This window comes from Maniola hyperantus, chromosome 20 (assembly GCF_902806685.2).
Source record: "Maniola hyperantus chromosome 20, iAphHyp1.2, whole genome shotgun sequence".
NCBI lineage: Eukaryota > Metazoa > Arthropoda > Insecta > Lepidoptera > Nymphalidae > Maniola > Maniola hyperantus.
Window position 1 is genome coordinate 8,372,737 of NC_048555.1, and position 17,989 is coordinate 8,390,725.

The window sequence follows — 17,989 nt, forward strand, 5'->3', positions numbered from 1 at the left end:
CGATTCAGTTGTTGTTACTGTCAGTCAAGATTTAGAAGATATTTCAATTAAACTGACTCTTAGGTAAATCGTAATCTGAGACGCATACCTACAGACATAATTTAATGCTTAATTCTGGCGCATTCCTTTGCATTTACAAGGAGACTAGTAGCAGTCAGGCCGTGCATATACCTACCTAAGTTATCAACTTATCAAGGTCAAAACAGAAACACCGGATATTATGTAGATCTGCCAAAATTCTATAGCCCGTACAAAATGACTACTCACGCGCCATTTTAACTATGGGTCAACTTTCATGTCAAAAGTACGGGTTCACCTTTAAAATAAGGACTAACATCGCACTTTTGACATGAAATTTGACACATAAAGTCAAGATGGCGCGTAAGGAGTTAAATTTAACCCGTTATGTAGATGTATCTATAGGGAGAAATCCATAGGAGATGTCAAATCCCGTCCATACTAAATGACAGGTTCATACTAGTGGTGTCAAATACTGTTAAATGTTCATAATATGCTAAAAACAATTGTTAAAAAAATATATCGATAAATAAATACGCTATAAATATAACGGTTGAAAAAAAATGAAATTCCCTTTATACTTAAACAGGCTTAGGACTGTCTAGCTACCCATCGGTGCCTAGGCGTATTTAGAAGTTCATTGATTTTATCTTACATTACTTACGTTTTTTTTTTTTTTTAACTTGTTTTTTATTTTTTTTAGGTTTTTTTAATTTAATAGATTTTATTAACATTTAGAATTTTTTTCTACTTTTTTTGGATTTTTTTTAGCATTTACTTAAGTAATAGATTTTATTTACATTTAGAAACATGATTTGGGCCACCTTTGATGTAGGTACTGAGGCGAGTCCTTCTATCATTAATTATATAGCCCGCCTTCGAAAATGCCCTCTCACCCGGCACCGAACTAACCATTATGTTACACTTGGTTTTGAAAATTTTGTATAGCACTGGATATATTAATTGGTGGGTTTTCCACCACGTCAAAGGGCAAACTTTTCTATTTACTACTCTACTATTTCTACTATTTCTATCTCCTTCAAAAACATGTCTAGCTCCTCTTGAGCTTTGGTTTCCGCCGTCTTTGGAGCAATTGATGATATTATTACTGAATCAATTTGTTTCCATATTCTGTTATTATCGACACCACCATCATTTACTATATTCACCACCCCGGGATGTAAACCGTTGGGTCATAAAAAGATAGCAAACAGACAGACACACTTTCGCATTTATAATATTATATGTATAATAATATAATATTAGTATAGACTAGATGATGCCCGCGACTTCATCCGCGTGGATTTAGGTTTATAAAAATCCCGTGGGAACTCTTATGATTTTCTGGGACAAAAAGTAGCCTATGTCTTTCCCTGGAATGCAAGCTACCTATCTTATGAACGACAAGAATCTTGTCGTTCTGTGTTGTTTATCTCTGTCAGAAATTTCGTCAAAATCGGTTGAACGGATGAGCTGTGAAAGACTAGCAGACAGACAGACAGACACACTTTCGCATTTATAATACTAAATATGGACAAGTATGGATTACCTACTTAAATAAGTATATAAAATCAATTTAAGTTATCTAGGTAGGTACCTACCTAACTTACTAGGTACATAAATTCTCACTTGAATTTTGAATTTTAATTCGAATCTCGATAAATTATATATAAAAGTTAAAACCTGCCATATATCATGTTATACCTGCTAAAGAAGTAGGTACCTACTTAAACACGAAAAACGAATGCCAACTAATACTCAATACCTACCAACTTTATTTCATAACGAGAGAAGGAATGCCAAAAATCCTTTTTTTTTTATAAAGTCATCATCATCAAATTACCGAAATAAAATAAACTAGCAAAAAGTCTACCAACGCGCACTATCGTTAATAATCAAAACATCAACAAATAACAACAAAGTTATTTAACTTATGTATTATTTGTGTATCAAATCAAAACATCAACAAAATTAACAACAAAATTATTTAACTTATTTGATAACACTTTGTATGTATTCGATGGGACCAACAAATCATTTGCTAACTGATATGCTAAATTTATTATCATATCGATGAGGTGGTATTGAACATTAGTTGACTTGCTATTTTTAACCATATTCAATACATCGGTATTTTTAACCGACTACTTGTTGCGGACTCGCGGATATCGCGTGACGTAATCGGTTTCGGTCGCCTTCGGTATGTCTCGGCGCGCGCGCGTTTTGCAACTGTTCATTCCCCAGCCCACTGCACCGCGCGCCCGCTTCGAATTTTAATTTCCTGGAATCTTCGCGCTACCTACCTACCTACTGCAGCTACTTAGAACGTAGGTATGGGACATAATTAGGTATAATATGTATTTTTTGATTTATTAATATTTTTTTATTTAAAATTGTTATCTTTTAGTATCGAATGTAATCAACAAACTTTAATATGTGTTAAATTAACAGGTTAATGAATAAATGAATCACCTCTAGTTCATACGCATTTATTGTTAAATTGTAGTTAAATTAGTTCATTTGAACACAAGGGACCAACAAAAGACCACACAAAATCACGCTTTTTTGAAGATTGTTACAGTTTTACAGACCATTTTATCAACGGCAACTACAGCATAACATTTTGTTCCTACTTTTTAAGATTTCTTTTTTGTAACCTGACATTTGTGTATTGTGGTGCAATAAAGAATATACATACATACATACATATATAAAATCGAATTCCTATCTATAGAAAGTAATTCTATATAGCTGCCCTTAATCCCGCCTCGAGTGTTAAATAGTATAGAGCGCGCAAAACAAGTAGTCTAATCTGAAGTTGCAACATGGCGGTTTGCGCAGATCATAGACTAAGTTAAGGATTAAATAGGTACACAAGCCCGGTTGTGATCTTTTTTTGCATAATACAAAGTCATACGGCTCCTATTCAGATTGGACTAACAGTTACAAGTTTTGCGCTAAGCCAAAGGATCCCATTTTTTATAATTGCTACAGCCACAATAATGTAATTATTACAGTACTTACAGTTAGTTAGTTGGTACTAGAATTTTCTTCCCACATTGCTCTCTCAATAAATACATTTTTATTACTGACAGTATCTTTCGTATCTTGTCCTCAGTTGGCACTAAAAATGTCGCCAGGAACTGCGTCATTTATTACAGTGAACCCGATTCGTCAGCCCAAACTGCATCTGGATTCTGCATCTGCATCTGCATTTGTGACTTTATGGGTGCTTTCGTTTAAATAATTATGTGCATGTTGGTTTTGTATTCTGAAATTCATGGTAGAAAACGAACATAAAATATTAATGAATACAAAACGAAACTTTCAATTCAGTGCATCTTTTTTACTGTAGAGATTTGACTATTAATCTGTGATTACTATCGCATGTTTATACATCTTTAAGACTAGGTACCTTTGTAGTCTATGTTGTACTTTATAGCATCTCTGTGGTAGTACCATTCGTGGGTAGTACCAAAACTACCAACTTACGTTTAAACAAATCAACTCTTCTATCATGGTTTTTTTTTGTTGGTTGAAGGTTGGCATGGTTTAGAAATGTATTGTAATTGTATTTGGCTATAAGTGCTTCGTCCTCATTCCTCGTGAGCCTGGTTTTCTAAGGAAAAGTTTATATTTTGGAAAAAATACTGCCACTAGTATTTTTCCAAAATATAAACTTTTCCTTAGAAAACTTCCTTCTGTCTACTTGTGGCGAATTTCTTCAAGATTAGTTCGAAGGGTTTTTGTCTTGAGAAGACTAGCCTGGATTACCTTTTATGGATAGTTATATCATCAACCACTTGGGTGGTCAAAATTGAATTAAAAGTGGAGTTCAATCACCTAGGAATTATATTACATAGCAGTACCTATATAGCAAGCTTAACACTTCGTTAGGGGGAAAATACTAGCCATCTTAAACGTGGCTATGACTGATCTATCAATGCACAGCTCAAACTACTGGACGGATCGAGCTGAAATCTGGCATGTAGATAGCTATTATGACGTAGACATCCACTAAGAAAGGATTTTTGAAAATTCAATCTCTAAAGGGGTAAAACAGACGTTTGAAATTTGTGTAGTCCACGTGGACGTAGTCGCGGGCATCAGCTAGTTCTTAAAAAACTAAATCTTACTCCAGATTCGTAGGATAAAATCTCCACAGCAAAGGCAGTTACACTCCCGATTGGAAGTGCCGTAAGTAGCAGCGAGTAGAACATTATAGTAAACAGTATGTCTTGCGTCGGTAGATGTTATGTAGGTACATCATAATCAACCAATAGACGTCCATTGCTGGACATAGGTCTCTTGTAGCGACTTTCACACGCCACGGTCTTGCGCCGCCGGGATCCCTGCGACTCGTCTGATCCGCCCGTCCACCTAGTGGGGGGCCTTTCAACGCTGCGTCTTCCGGTGCGAGGTCGCCATTCCAGCACCTTGGGACCCCAACGTCTATCGGTTGTACGAACTATGTGCCCTGCCCATTGCCACTTCAGCTTCGCAACCCGTTGAGCTATGTCGGTTACTCTAGTTCTCCTACGGATCTCATCATTTCTGACTTGATCACGTAGATAAACTCCAATCATAGCTCTCTCCATCGCCCGCTGAGTGACTCTGAGCTTTCAGGTACAAGTCTCTGAGATATAGGTACAAGTAATAATTAATTATCAGGCAAATAATTTGTAATTTTCTCCAACGAGACGCAGATATATAATATACCGCCTATAGGCTGTAATAACTTAATCAGGTGAAGCCGCAAATAAATGTAGTCCACTATATTTCCTAATCCCCCGCCGTCTGTGCACTGCACGCGAAGCCTGCGTAGGCTTAGCGCGCTTTAAACACATTTAACCCTTTCTATCCGCTTAGGGATCGTATTGCGAGAAATCCCTCCTTAGTGGAGTGTTTACTTACTGAAAGAACGAAACTCTACAAACATATTGACTTTGTAGTTCTTAAGCATCGATGTGTCTTCAGGCTTAGACTATGTGAAGTGGAACAAATTTTCACGTTGTACTTATCGTTCTTACATTTCTAAATGTCGTTTCTATGTCATGTCTACATGTCACGCCTCTTTTGATGATCTCTGATACAAGCAATTTCTTTGTCTCCCTACTAGGTACCCGAAAATCGTTGTGCCCCAACGGGGTTCTAATATTGTTTTTGTAATTTGTCATACAAAAATTGTAATATACGTATCTAAATATTAAAAAACCAAAGGTGACTGACTGACTGATCTATCAACGCGGACGAAATCGTGAACATAAGCTAGTGTAGGTATTAATTGTAAAGCGGCAATAGAAATAACTTCACATTCTGTGAAAATTTCAACTCTTTATACTAATTACGGTTCAAGAGATACGACCCGCTTCGGGTACGGAACCCTAAAAATTATCTTCATGGTAAGGCGAGATCGCAGTTTAGGGGGACTTTGTTATTGAATTAGGTATAGGTAAAAATAGATTTTTTTTATGTTAACGCAAAAATTATAATGTTCCCCAGTGGACCCCGTTTATTTACAGACTTAAAGCCTATTTTCACTTAAAGCCTTAACTTTGGTCTTGCCTTTTGCCACAAATTTAAAAAATCTATAAAAAGTATGCTCCTGAAAAAAGTATAATAAGCTAAGCTTTTATAATACATGGCATTATATAGTATATTAAATCTTTGAAAGAGCAACCGTCGAGTTTCTTGGTGGTTCTTCTCGGTTGGAAAGGCATTCCGAACCAGTGGTAGATGCATTTGACTATTCAAAAGTACTCGTAAAAATTTAATTGAATAAAAATTGTTTTATTCTAATATATTTATTTATTTAACTAGTACCATAAAAGTATTCTTTAGTGTTTAGTTAAAAACATTTCTTAAAACGTAATTGTCCATTAAGCGCTCTCAAGTCAAATATAATCAAGAATATCTAATTAAAACTTGTTTTCATGTCGCCCAGTGGTCCCATTCTAGCCTGAAACTTGAAAACTCAAGCCTACAAAGTTTTATCTCGTAAACTTTACAAATATTCGCCGGGGCTTTATAGCAAGCGTTGCTTGTTGGCTTGGTGGTCATTAAATGGGTAGCCTAAGAGCTAGCGACAAATTAACATAGTATGTACTTATTCGACTAGGTTGGGATTCTAAATCTAAATCAGCCTGTACTCTCCCACGTATGAGCAAAGGCCTCCCTCCGATCCTTCCACCATTCCCTATTCGAGGCACGGAATAGGGAATGGTGGAAGGATCGGAGGGAGGCCTTTGCTCATACGTGGGAGAGTACAGGCCACGTAACTGTAAACTTGTCTAATTCATCATGCCAACGTCGCCTCGGCCTACCACGCTGGCGTTGATGATTCTGGGGGTCCAGAAAGAAAGGTTGGGATTACTTACATAATATTATAAATTGTATGCGATAAATAGGAGGTTTTCAATTATCTATTCATTGATCCAATTGGTTAATCGGCTGTGTTCCTGGCTAGCCTTTCTCAGTATAAGCTACTTTCCAAACCTCAATAGCTCAACTGGTAAAGGAGTGGACTGAAAACCGAAAGGTCGACAGTTCAAACCCCGCCCGTTGCACTATTGTCGTACCTACTCCTAGCACAAGCCTGACGCTTAGTTGCAGAGGAAAGGGGAATATTAGTCATTTAACATGGCTAATATTCTTTAAAAAAAACCGGCGCGTTGGTAGTCAATAGTCTTGTCGTGTCATAAAGAGCTGTGGCTCATTCTGTCAGGCCAATGAATGAATTTACGTAGGTAAGTAGATATAATAATTGATCTATATTTTCTAAATTGGGTTGCAATTAACCTGGATTGGGTTGTTATGAAAAATGACACGTTTTAATAGCGTTGCTACTAAAAAAACAATTTCTTGTTATGGCTCTCCATCCAGCGGAAATGCAAATCAGTAGATTTGAACGGGTAGAAGGATTCCGTCAATCGTCAAGCAAACGTCAATCGACATGACAACAGTCTTTTGTCATATTCTCTACGTTAACTTAAAGTTAAGGTGTATAACAAACCTTTTATTTATGAGCAATTGTTTCATGACTTAAGAATTTAGACGCGGACTCTCGTTTTACTTTTACCATCCCAGTTGCAAGAAGTAGGTAGTATATTGTTTTGGTTTTCTTGCAAGAAGATTTCTTAATTATAAAATTAGCATAATTTTGAAATAGGCACTCATATTGAATTGTTTTAATAAAACATTTTTCCTTCCTGTCTTTTTAATTTTAACTATCGTTTCTCGGTTTAGATTAGAAGGTATATTGCTAGCTACTGTCACTTGACGATTCTACAACTTTGCGGTAGAATCACTAATTTTTATCATGAAAACCGATTCGAAAAGCATATTTTAATTTTTAATACGCAATAAAATACAACCAATTTTATTGTTACGACCCGCACTTCGTGTCTGGTACACAACCCATCAGACGAGCTTTTTATATCATAACGAAGATACATATTTCATGTAACTAGATAGAGAGCACAAGCAGACAAGTTAGAAGCTAATTAAAGGCTCATTGGCTTCTTTTCTGTGTTGTCAATTGTCAACAAGAGGTTTCATGAGAAAATAAATACCTAAGAATGTCAACAATATTAGATAACTATGAATAACTAGCTGCCCCGGCGAACTTCGTACCGCCTAACAGTCGATTCTTTTTCAGGAGTTTTTTAATTTTTTTTCTCCGTAAGAACCATCCTCGTACTTCAAGGAATATTATGAAAAAAGAATTAGCGAAATTGAATCAGCTGTTATCGAGATTTGCGATCAGCAACACATTCATCGATTCATTTTTATTAAAAATTAAAAATTATTTAATAAACTACAAAGCCATTCTACTCTTTACGTACATAAGTCTCTTTGTATCATACCATTTTTGTTTCGACATCATACAATCCTGCAGTGGTCCTGCACATGTGCCTGACATTGACTGAAATCAGTTCATGTTGTTTTATTCGTGTACAACTGGGGGTAATAACGAACTGATATGACGGTTAGAATCTAAATATATAAAAGGAGAGGGTGACTGACTGACTGACTGACTGACTGACTGACCTACTGACTGACTGACTGACTGACTGACTGATCTATCAACGCACAGCTCAAACTAATGGATGGATCGGGCTGAAATTTGGCATGCAGATAGCTATTATGACGTAGGCATCCGCTAAGAAAGGATTTTTGAAAATTCAACCCCTAAGGGGGTGAAATAGGGGTTTGAAGTTTGAGTAGTCCACGCGGACGAAGTCGCGAGCACGAGCTAGTAAGTGTATAAAAACATTTAAATAAACTTTTACAAAATGGAACTTTTTACTGGATTTTTTACACCTTTATTACCTGTTATATCCGAAAGACACCATGATCCAAACAAACGTTCCTCCCATTGTTGGAGACAATACGCAGAGTAACTTTCAACTTTTATAAAATAACGAAGGTCTGGCACGCGCTGGCTGTTAGTCCAATAAATTTAAAATTCAAAATAATAGTTATTCTAAAACCTACACAAAAAATGAGTCAGATTTTATTTCGCATTTGAAGTTATCAATGTTATATCGTATCTAAATATTTGTGAAGGCCCTTAGCGGTTTGGTTTATTGGAAGATGAGCTAAGTTCGAGTAACCATCTCTTAGCTTTTCAAAACAGGACATTGTAATGATTATTATAAGCAGTTACGAAATTATGATTACGTCGGGTTTCGATATTCAATTCATCAATGGTTCCTTCGAAACCAAAAAGACGGCGAAATTTGAAATGCAAAATTTAATAGCATTTTTATCATATTAAACCCTATTTAACTATCTTTAAAAAAAATTTTTTTTTGACGCTTGGAATAGTCCTCATATGCGCCAGCTAGTTCTTGGATTCCTCTAAAGGGCTGTTCAATCATTAATGTGCCTTTTAATGGAAACCGAATTTGTAAATACCTTTAAAAATGTCCAGTGCATGATGCATTGGGGCAGGTCTTTTTAAAACAGCATAGTTGGTCATCTTAGTGTAAGTTAAACAAACCGTTTGACGGGCCACACGCAGTGGGTGAGTCAGTGATTACCTCCATATTGTGATATCGCCAAATGGCATTGAGCCTTGAGGTCGAATGAAATTGTTTTTAAAAAACAACTCCTACTCAGTAAAAGACACAAAAATATTGTTTCGACCCGAAATTCTTGGTGTTATCTAAACCGAATAAATTCTTAAACAGAACTGGAATTGGCCTAATTGGTAGATTTTACAAAATGCAATCAGCATCAACTAACCTAACCATATCTACGTTGATATTTGGCCAATGCTATTCATAACAGTGGGGTGATGGTTATACTTTGTCTTATGCATATCATATTGGTGTTAAAGAGTCAAGTAGAGATTTCTGGCTGCACTTTTAGGATCATTTGCTATTTCTTATAATATTATTACACTAGCTGATCCCCGCGGCTTCGCCCGCGTAGATTTAGGTTTTTAAAGATCCCGTATAGCCTATGTCACTCAGGAATAATGTAGCTTTCTACTGGTGAAAGAATTTTTAAAATCGGTTCAGTAGTTCTAAAGATTACCCCCTACAAACAAACTTAACGACATTACCTCTTTATATAATATTACGGAACCCTATTTTTTTCCAAAATAAAATATAGCCTATGTTACTCGTGGATAATGTAGCTTTCGAATGGTGAAAGAATTTTTAAAATCGGTCCAGTAGTTTTTGAGCCTATTCAGTACAAACAAACAAACAAAGTTTTCCTCTTTATAATATTAGTGTAGATTAGTGTAGATTACGGAACCCTATTTTTTTCCAAAATAAAATATAGCCTATGTTACTCGTGGATAATGTAGCTTTCGAATGGTGAAAGAATTATTAAAATCGGTCCAGTAGTTTTTGAGCCTATTCAGTACAAACAAACAAACAAACAAACAAAGTTTTCCTCTTTATAATATTAGTGTAGATGTAGACAACGGGCCGTGCAGCAGAAATCGTAATATTTTAATTTCGCCATAACTTCAAAACCAAACGTCCAATTTTAATCATTCAAAGACCAAATATTATCTCCATAAACTGTTCTTAGTGATGAAATCATTTATTTGATAAGGATTAATAGCATGAGTAAAATAAACGCGTTTAAATGTAGTCCAAAAAAAATTCAAGATTTTTAAATAAAAAAATGGTTGCTGTGCCTCACTCGACATAGATGGGTATAGTGTGTCGCGGACTTTTTTGTAGATATTTATAAGATCTACAATTAATTAGAACATTTTATGGTTCTATCTTTTATAGTTTAGGCAGCGTACGCAAAATAAGTAACTTTTCTGGTTGATTTTTTACACCTTGTGTCCGAAAAACCCAAATATCTTACGGAACCCTATTTTTTTCCAAAATAAAATATAGCCTATGTTACTCGTGGATAATGTAGCTTTCGAATGGTGAAAGAATTTTTAAAATCGGTCCAGTAGTTTTTGAGCCTATTCAGTACAAACAAACAAACAAACAAACAAACAAAGTTTTCCTCTTTATAATATTAGTGTAGATAACATGACCTACTTAAATCGAAAGTGTCTACCTATACCTACTATCTATCTATAAGTGTCTACCTAGACTATCTGGCTATAGGTCTGTTTACCTTACCAAGTCTATCCGCTTAACCGGTTCGTACGAAACTAGATGATCGTCTGTCTGAGTAAGTTCTAGGTTTTAAAACCATGTGATTGAGACATGAGAGAAAACTCTTTGATTTTCCAGGATAAAAAGTAGCCTATATCCGTTATCTAAATACAGGCAAAGTCGCGGTCTCTCAACTAGTAGTTATATATATATACTAACTTTCGGGTTTTATCGCGGCCGTGAACTTGTCCGCGATTCGCGCCTCAACTAATAATTATTAATTTTTATGACCTCTACAGTTTTAGCCGAGACGATCAGTTTGAGTGTAGACCGGGCTTATCATAACACAGCTTATAAAATGCACAAAGAATTTTTACATAATTATCTCAATCTGCAAGATTTTATTTATTCTCTAGAGTCTAGGGAAATTGACAAAAGCGCTCTGCGCTATTGAAGTAAAGGCGATTAAGGATAATGAAGGAGCGCCGAGCGACTTCTTTAAAGTAAGTACAGTAAACAATTTAATTAGGTAAGTAGATATTAGGTAGAACGATGTAGGAAATGGATGGAATGAACCTTAGTAAAAGTATAGAGTTATCAAAATCATGATCATCATTATCGTCAAGACGTTAAACAAGTGGAAGTCTCTTGTAGGAACTTCCGCACGCCACGGTCTTGCTCCGCCTGGATGCAGCGGCTCCTTATGACTCGTTGGATGTCCTCTGTTCACCTAGTGAAGCGTCTGCTAACGCTGTGCAGTGTGCTTTCAGCTGCGAGTTCGATATCATAGCATGTTGTGACTCCGTTTATCGGTTTTCGAACTATGTCTGTCCATTGCCATTTCAGCTTCGCAGACCACTGAGTTATGTCGGTTACCTACTCTGGTTCTACGGATTTCTAATTTGATCACGCAGAGAAACTCAGCCATCTCTTCATCGCCCGCTGAGTTATCAAAATGCCAAATTATAATATTTTTATGTCGTGCTTGAAGCCTATAATTCAAACTAATCCTCAAACGGTTTATGGCAGTTTTACATTCATACTAATTTAAATATGTCAAAGTTTGTACGTAGATATTATAGTATTTCGCCCGATTAGTACCTAGCAACTAGCAAAATACCTATACTAACAGCGTGCAGGGTTAGCGAACCTCAGCACGTGTCCATTGATATTTGTATTAGCTATTGTGAATATAATATGTCTTGTAATTGGCACGTGCCAAAAAATTTTTGGTACGCAATATGAACTACCCATCTCATATTGTGTGGTTGATGAGGCCTATTTTGTACAGGACACAAAGAGTCCGAATTAATTCGATACTTAGCGATAAGCTGATTATGATGACATTTTCGTTATGTTATAGACCACCTCCATAGCATGAGGTCAGATTAATTATTTTTATTAAGCGACAAGTAAATGCGACATCGGAAAGTTGAGAAATTTCATACCTGTATAAATAATTATGTGGGTAATTTGCGCTTTCATAAATGCTATGTGCAATTAAATGTGCATAAAGATAAAATGTAGCTTGACTTGTTTATGTTGTATATAGGAACGCAAGATCTTGGGTCTATAAGGAACACAAAAACCCTTTAATAAAGATGGAACAGATCTAATAAGATGATCTAAATAGATCTAAACAAATTAAATATCATCATCATCTTCATCATCATTATTTCAGCCTGCGGACGTTCACAGCTGTACACAGGCCATTCCCAAAGAGTCAACACACCCGGTCTTCAGCCTTCCTCATCCACCCACTACCCGCCGCCTTCTTCATATCGTCGGGACATTTTGCTGGAAGGAGCCACACACTACGCTTACTTGTTCGCGGTCTCCACTTTCCGGCTCTACCGGCAATCGCTCCTACGACAAGCATGGCCTGCCCACTGCCACTTCAACTTGCTAATGGTTTAGGATATATCAGTGACCTTGTTTCTCTTGCGGATCTCTTTATTTGGAATAGCCCTCCTAATTCCTTCAAACCCCTCCAAAGAAGGTTGGATACTCTACCGTGCGAATATACCGTGTTCTATATTGTATTGGGTGCAGCGATCGGTTGGGATGATGATGATGATGATGATGATACATATTACTACTCCTTTTGCACATTCAACATAATAGCTATTATCGTCTATACTTTGACATTGGAATTATTCGTTAAGTACTTACACTTTAAATAGGATTCACTTTTGCTAGAGTTAAAATTTTCATAGGCTTCGTAAATCCGAAGGGCTACTTTCGAGCAAGTCTTGTTGTCCAAACGAGGTGTGTACTTGTACTTGACTTGATATTGCTGGACCCCTTTCATAGCGCCTTTTACGCGCCACTGTGCCCGATTCTCGGCCATTTGACACCTAGCCGAAGGGCATCCTACGCAACGTGTTACTTTTGTAAATGGTCACAGTACGTTGGCGACGACAAGGTTTACTATGTATTTCAACCGATTCTACGACAAACTACATGCAATGTAAACGCAGTAGGTTTTATTTATTAAAAATTAATTAATTTATTTATTTATCTGGAAGACAGTCCAATGATACAGTACCTACAATTATAATTAATTAATTAATTGAGGATCAGCCTTTCCAGTTTGGAAATGCAGCCAGTATTCTTGGCACCGTTCCACGGGGGCATGGTTTGTACAGTAATTATACAAAGCAAGCTTTAAGTTATAAGGGCAACCAAAAGTCCAAATCATATTATAAGTAGGGTAGATACACGCCATGTAAAACAAGGATAAAGTTCAAACTAATTCGCAGCGAATCACTAAAAATCGCATAAAACGTGACGTAATAAACATTGAACGTCCCCAGAATAATATGAGTCAATGAAAACATAAATACCAACATATTATATTATACAAATCACATAAAGCCAATTCATATTATGTAATTTACTTATGAGGAAGACGGGGAACGGGATTATACGAAGAGAACAATATAAACGTCGAATGCGGATAAGAGATAAACCAAGTGCTTATAGTGTAAGAGCCAAATTAATAAATTATTGGGGTGGGTATTTGATTGAATTTACTATCTTGTCGTCATCAAGCGATACGTCTGCTGCTAAACATAGGTCTCTACTCTCTTGTAGGGACTAGGTTTTAGGTAGTCTGCTGATTCCAACAGCAGACAATGGGTATTAGTGGGTACCTACGTGGGGCAGACGTACGCAACCGATATCAGCGCAGGAGCATTTCAGACTAAGGGCTCTTTTCTGGAGACGCAGCTCGTTGCGTCGCGCGTCGTACTATGCCATATAACAACAATCAAACGCTTCTGCATTATCTGCATAAACGCTCTCACACTTGACCAAAAATGTTTAAGTTAGCAGCGCGACGCGACGCACCACGCGACGCGTGACGTGCCGCGTCTCCAGAAAAGAGCCCTAAGGAGTCATGCAGCGTGTCTATGCGCGCTGCGGTTCCTCCGTGTTTTGTTTGAGTAAACTAATTTCAACCGTATATCAATGTTCATAAAGCTGATCAAAAAATGTTCGACTCCACTCCACTAGGCCTCGGACCTTAGCCTATAAGACACTGCACAAAGTTTGCTCTGATATCGCGTGTTCAAACAGAAGGCATTGTGTGACCCAGTTACGTTGCCAGATACGATCTAATCAGAACGGAACCGCCCGCCGGTGAAATTTACTAAAAAGCCTTTCTGTTTCACAAACTTCCACTAATCTTGGCGTGCAAACTTGACTAACAGCGCCTAACTACGACTCTAGAAGTAAATATATTTGCTGTGCCATACATGCTCTTTGAAGATTTACTGTGTGTTTTTAATGCCCAGAACAGACGGCGCAACACATTTCAGACATTAGTTTAAAACCAGTTTGATAATGGTGATAATAAAAAGAATACCCGGCTGGGTCTGGTTCTGAGCTCTTTTCAGACCAGGGCATGTTTGGAACCCTTGCACTTAGTTTTAAGTTCACGTAACTAAATATCTATCGTCCGTGAAGATGGCGCATTAGGCATGAAAGTAACTCGAGTAGCAATTACACCACTTTTGAGTTGCGTCGTGTGTACTTTGCCTTTGGCATGCGTATGTTTGTTCTTGCTAATATATTCTTCTTGAGTAAAGATTCTACTTTACGTCTCTGAGGCCGCGACTTGCGTGATCGTACCACGCGCACGAAAATAATCAGATGAACTTACTAGTCACAGGATACGCGTTGTTTATTTTTTATTTTTAGAGATTGAGCAAAAAGTGATCTAACTTCCACTCGCCGATCTGCATACTGATTGCATATATGCATATTTTATCTATGTTAGGCCCCGATTTACATGACACAAACGTGAGCGTTGGACGACCACAATCTATAGACTAGAGAATATCTATCTAGTCTATAAACTTCATTCTTTTTGGAAGCATAGAGTGGTATTTTTGACAGCTTTCAATCTTAGAAGGCTAGTGGTTACAACGTCGACCTCCTATTCAGGAGGTCGGCGGTTCAAACCTGGGCACGCCCTTCTAACTTTTCGGAGTTATGTGCATTTTAAGCAATTAAATATCACTTGCTTTGACGCTGAAGGAAAACATCATAAGGAAAGCTGCATGCCTGAGAGTTCTCCATAATGTCCTCGAAGGTGTGTGAAGTCTGCCAGTTCGCACTAGGCCAGCGTGGCGAGCTATGGCCTGTTGGCAACACCATCAAAACTTCATCTGTAACGGATGACAGTCAGTCAGTCAGACATTATTTTCTCTCTTCACTCTCTTGCATTCGGACCGCTACCATGTAAACACGTCTTTCGCTTTCCATAATAATTTGTAATTACAATGTGTGCCGCAAGTCATTTTCGTGGTTTTATTCATACGAAGCACCTAATTTGAACTTGTGCATAAGACTCCATCATGGCCTAAGCTAAACCGTTCTTAGTCAGTGAGTGACAGATGGGTTGATCATGATAATGAACAATATAAATCATACTTACCATTAAAGAAAGTCCTTGCCTATTAATCTAGAAATATTAACGCATCAAAGTGTCATCATTCAACGTCATTAGGTAATCTATTATATAAATCAATGTTCAATGTTGAAAGATCGATCATATAGTAATGATCTACTGATCAAATATTGCTTTATTAATTCGGGAACATCCTATCTGCTTATAGTACCTACCTTGAACTCTGAGAGATAAACTTTATGATGGTCCCATAGTAATTTAACGCCTACGTGACGTCTCGAATACTTTAATCATAATGTAATGTGGAGTACATGAATAAAATTATACGAGATAATAAACATTTTTTAAATAAATAATTAAGTACACCTAACCTGCTTTAATCATAAAAAATATAATCAAGTTATCTATCTCGGGCATAATAATTAATTAAAGACAGAGAATTATTGAGAATACGACTGTTATTATAACTCGGCCCTGCTAGATGTCGTCTACAGTTAATTAAAATGATTAATCTTGTTCCTAATGTTAATTAATTATTACAATTATCCGCGTAACTAAATTGTAATCTATGCAGATTGTATTACAGGGCAACGTGTCACATCTGGGTACACGATATTAATTAATTGGATAATCGGATTGTTTGTCTAAAATAAATTTACTTATTTTTACATACCTAAATATTATCTTTCCCTCTGCGTCATATTCATTGCTGAGATTCGTGAATAGAGGTTTTCTTACGATTTCTACGATGGTCTCTCAGATCCACTATTACGCTATTAACAAAGTCAAAGTCAAGTCAAAGTCAAATGATTTATTCAAAATAGGTAATAAATTACTCTTATTGATGGTCTGGTATGGTGTTAGATTTGTAAGATATAGTGGTGATAATTATAACGCAAACTTAAAACTAAAGCTACGAGGGTTCCAAACGCGCCCAGGTCTGAGAAGAGCCCACAACAAACTCAGCCGGGTATTCTTTTTATTATCACCACTTTACTAAATTATTGAAACTTATTATAACTATCACAAAGTCGTTAAGCAACTCATTCCCAAGCTTGCTTATCATTTAAATAATCATTTACATTGTAATAGGATTTTTCAATTAGTTTACGTTTTATGAAAACTTTGAACTTGTTGAGAGACATCTCCAAAGTACCTATAGTTACCTTCTTCTTCACTCTGGGCTGGTTTCCGCACTTAATTAAACGTTTCCGTCAGTTGTGCGTGTACCTAGTACCTATACCTAGCTATAATTTTGACGGTTTACCATTCTACGAAAATAATCTTAAGGTGAAATGGGATCACAAAGGCGAAGTGTATGGAAAAGTCTGGGCCACCCAAATGCAAATTTGTTATACGCTTTTTATAAATATTTATATTTAAAATTCTATGTGCTCTGTTACCATAAAATAATACCGTAATAACTTAGTGTATTAAACGTTGAACGTAAATATGAAATATTATTGAAATTGGTTTTATATCAATCGAATAAAACTGGGTTTTCTCCTAAAGGTCGTGTAAAAAATGCGAACCTTCGCGATTTTTTTGTATCGAGCCAAATTGTGCCAATCGTGTATTGGCCTTTTTCACCTAAATAGTATCTTTAATTTTTATAATATTAAAAAATAAATAAACAAATTATTTTTTAATATTATTAGTAGTTAGTGTTTGAGGCCAAAACTTGATTCTTTGAACATCCGAAATATGTCTTTTGGGACGCATAGCGCCTTAAGGTTTTTTTAATTAAAAGTTGGTATAGGCGTACGTAGGTGTCCGCTAATACTCAAGTCGCGTTTACCTTCTCGTAAACTTGGCAACTGCGTCTCGAATTTCGAAACAATCTGCTTACAGCCAGTAATTAGAGGCTCTGTATTACACTTAGCTATATGCATTCTCTAATTACACGCACTCCGTTCCGTTGCTAACGTTTAGTTTATAGTCAAACATGCCGCTACTGGCGTGTTTAATTTACGATAACTTCCAAATGTGTTGAATATGTGTACCTAGTACTTATATACTACATACTTATTTTAACTAGCTATGTGACTTCGTCTTCGTTAAAATACTTTATTTTCCCAGTTCAAAAAGTTGCCTAGCCCTAGGTCACACCTCACATATTATGATCCTTGACATGTCTTTTCTTGTGCAGGCGGGTCACCTGATGATAAGTGATTACCGCCGCCCATGAACATTTGCAGTACCGTCTGCGAAAGTCTCTTAAAACACCGTTTCAAAGATTAACTCCGTCAAACGGACAGGGAGATTTTAGTGTGTTTGGGGTTTGGTAACATGAACTTAATAATCATATGATTTCACACACACAATATGTTTCAATTCTCAATAGACCAAACGGTTCAAGAAGTGGAAATCAAAAGAATATAGGTTCAAATGTTATTCGTTGGACTAAATTGTCGTACCTAATAGCTACTACTCCTATCACGTAAGCTTTAAGCTTAGGTGAAGGCAAATATTA

At 36.6% G+C, this 17,989-nt stretch overlaps 1 protein-coding gene across 3 annotated transcripts in view; it reads left to right on the forward strand.

Moving 5' to 3' along the window:
* The window catches only part of Dg (Dystroglycan), a 126,720-nt gene that overhangs the window by 10,520 nt on the left and 98,211 nt on the right, over positions 1 to 17,989 (forward strand). The window lies entirely within an intron of this gene.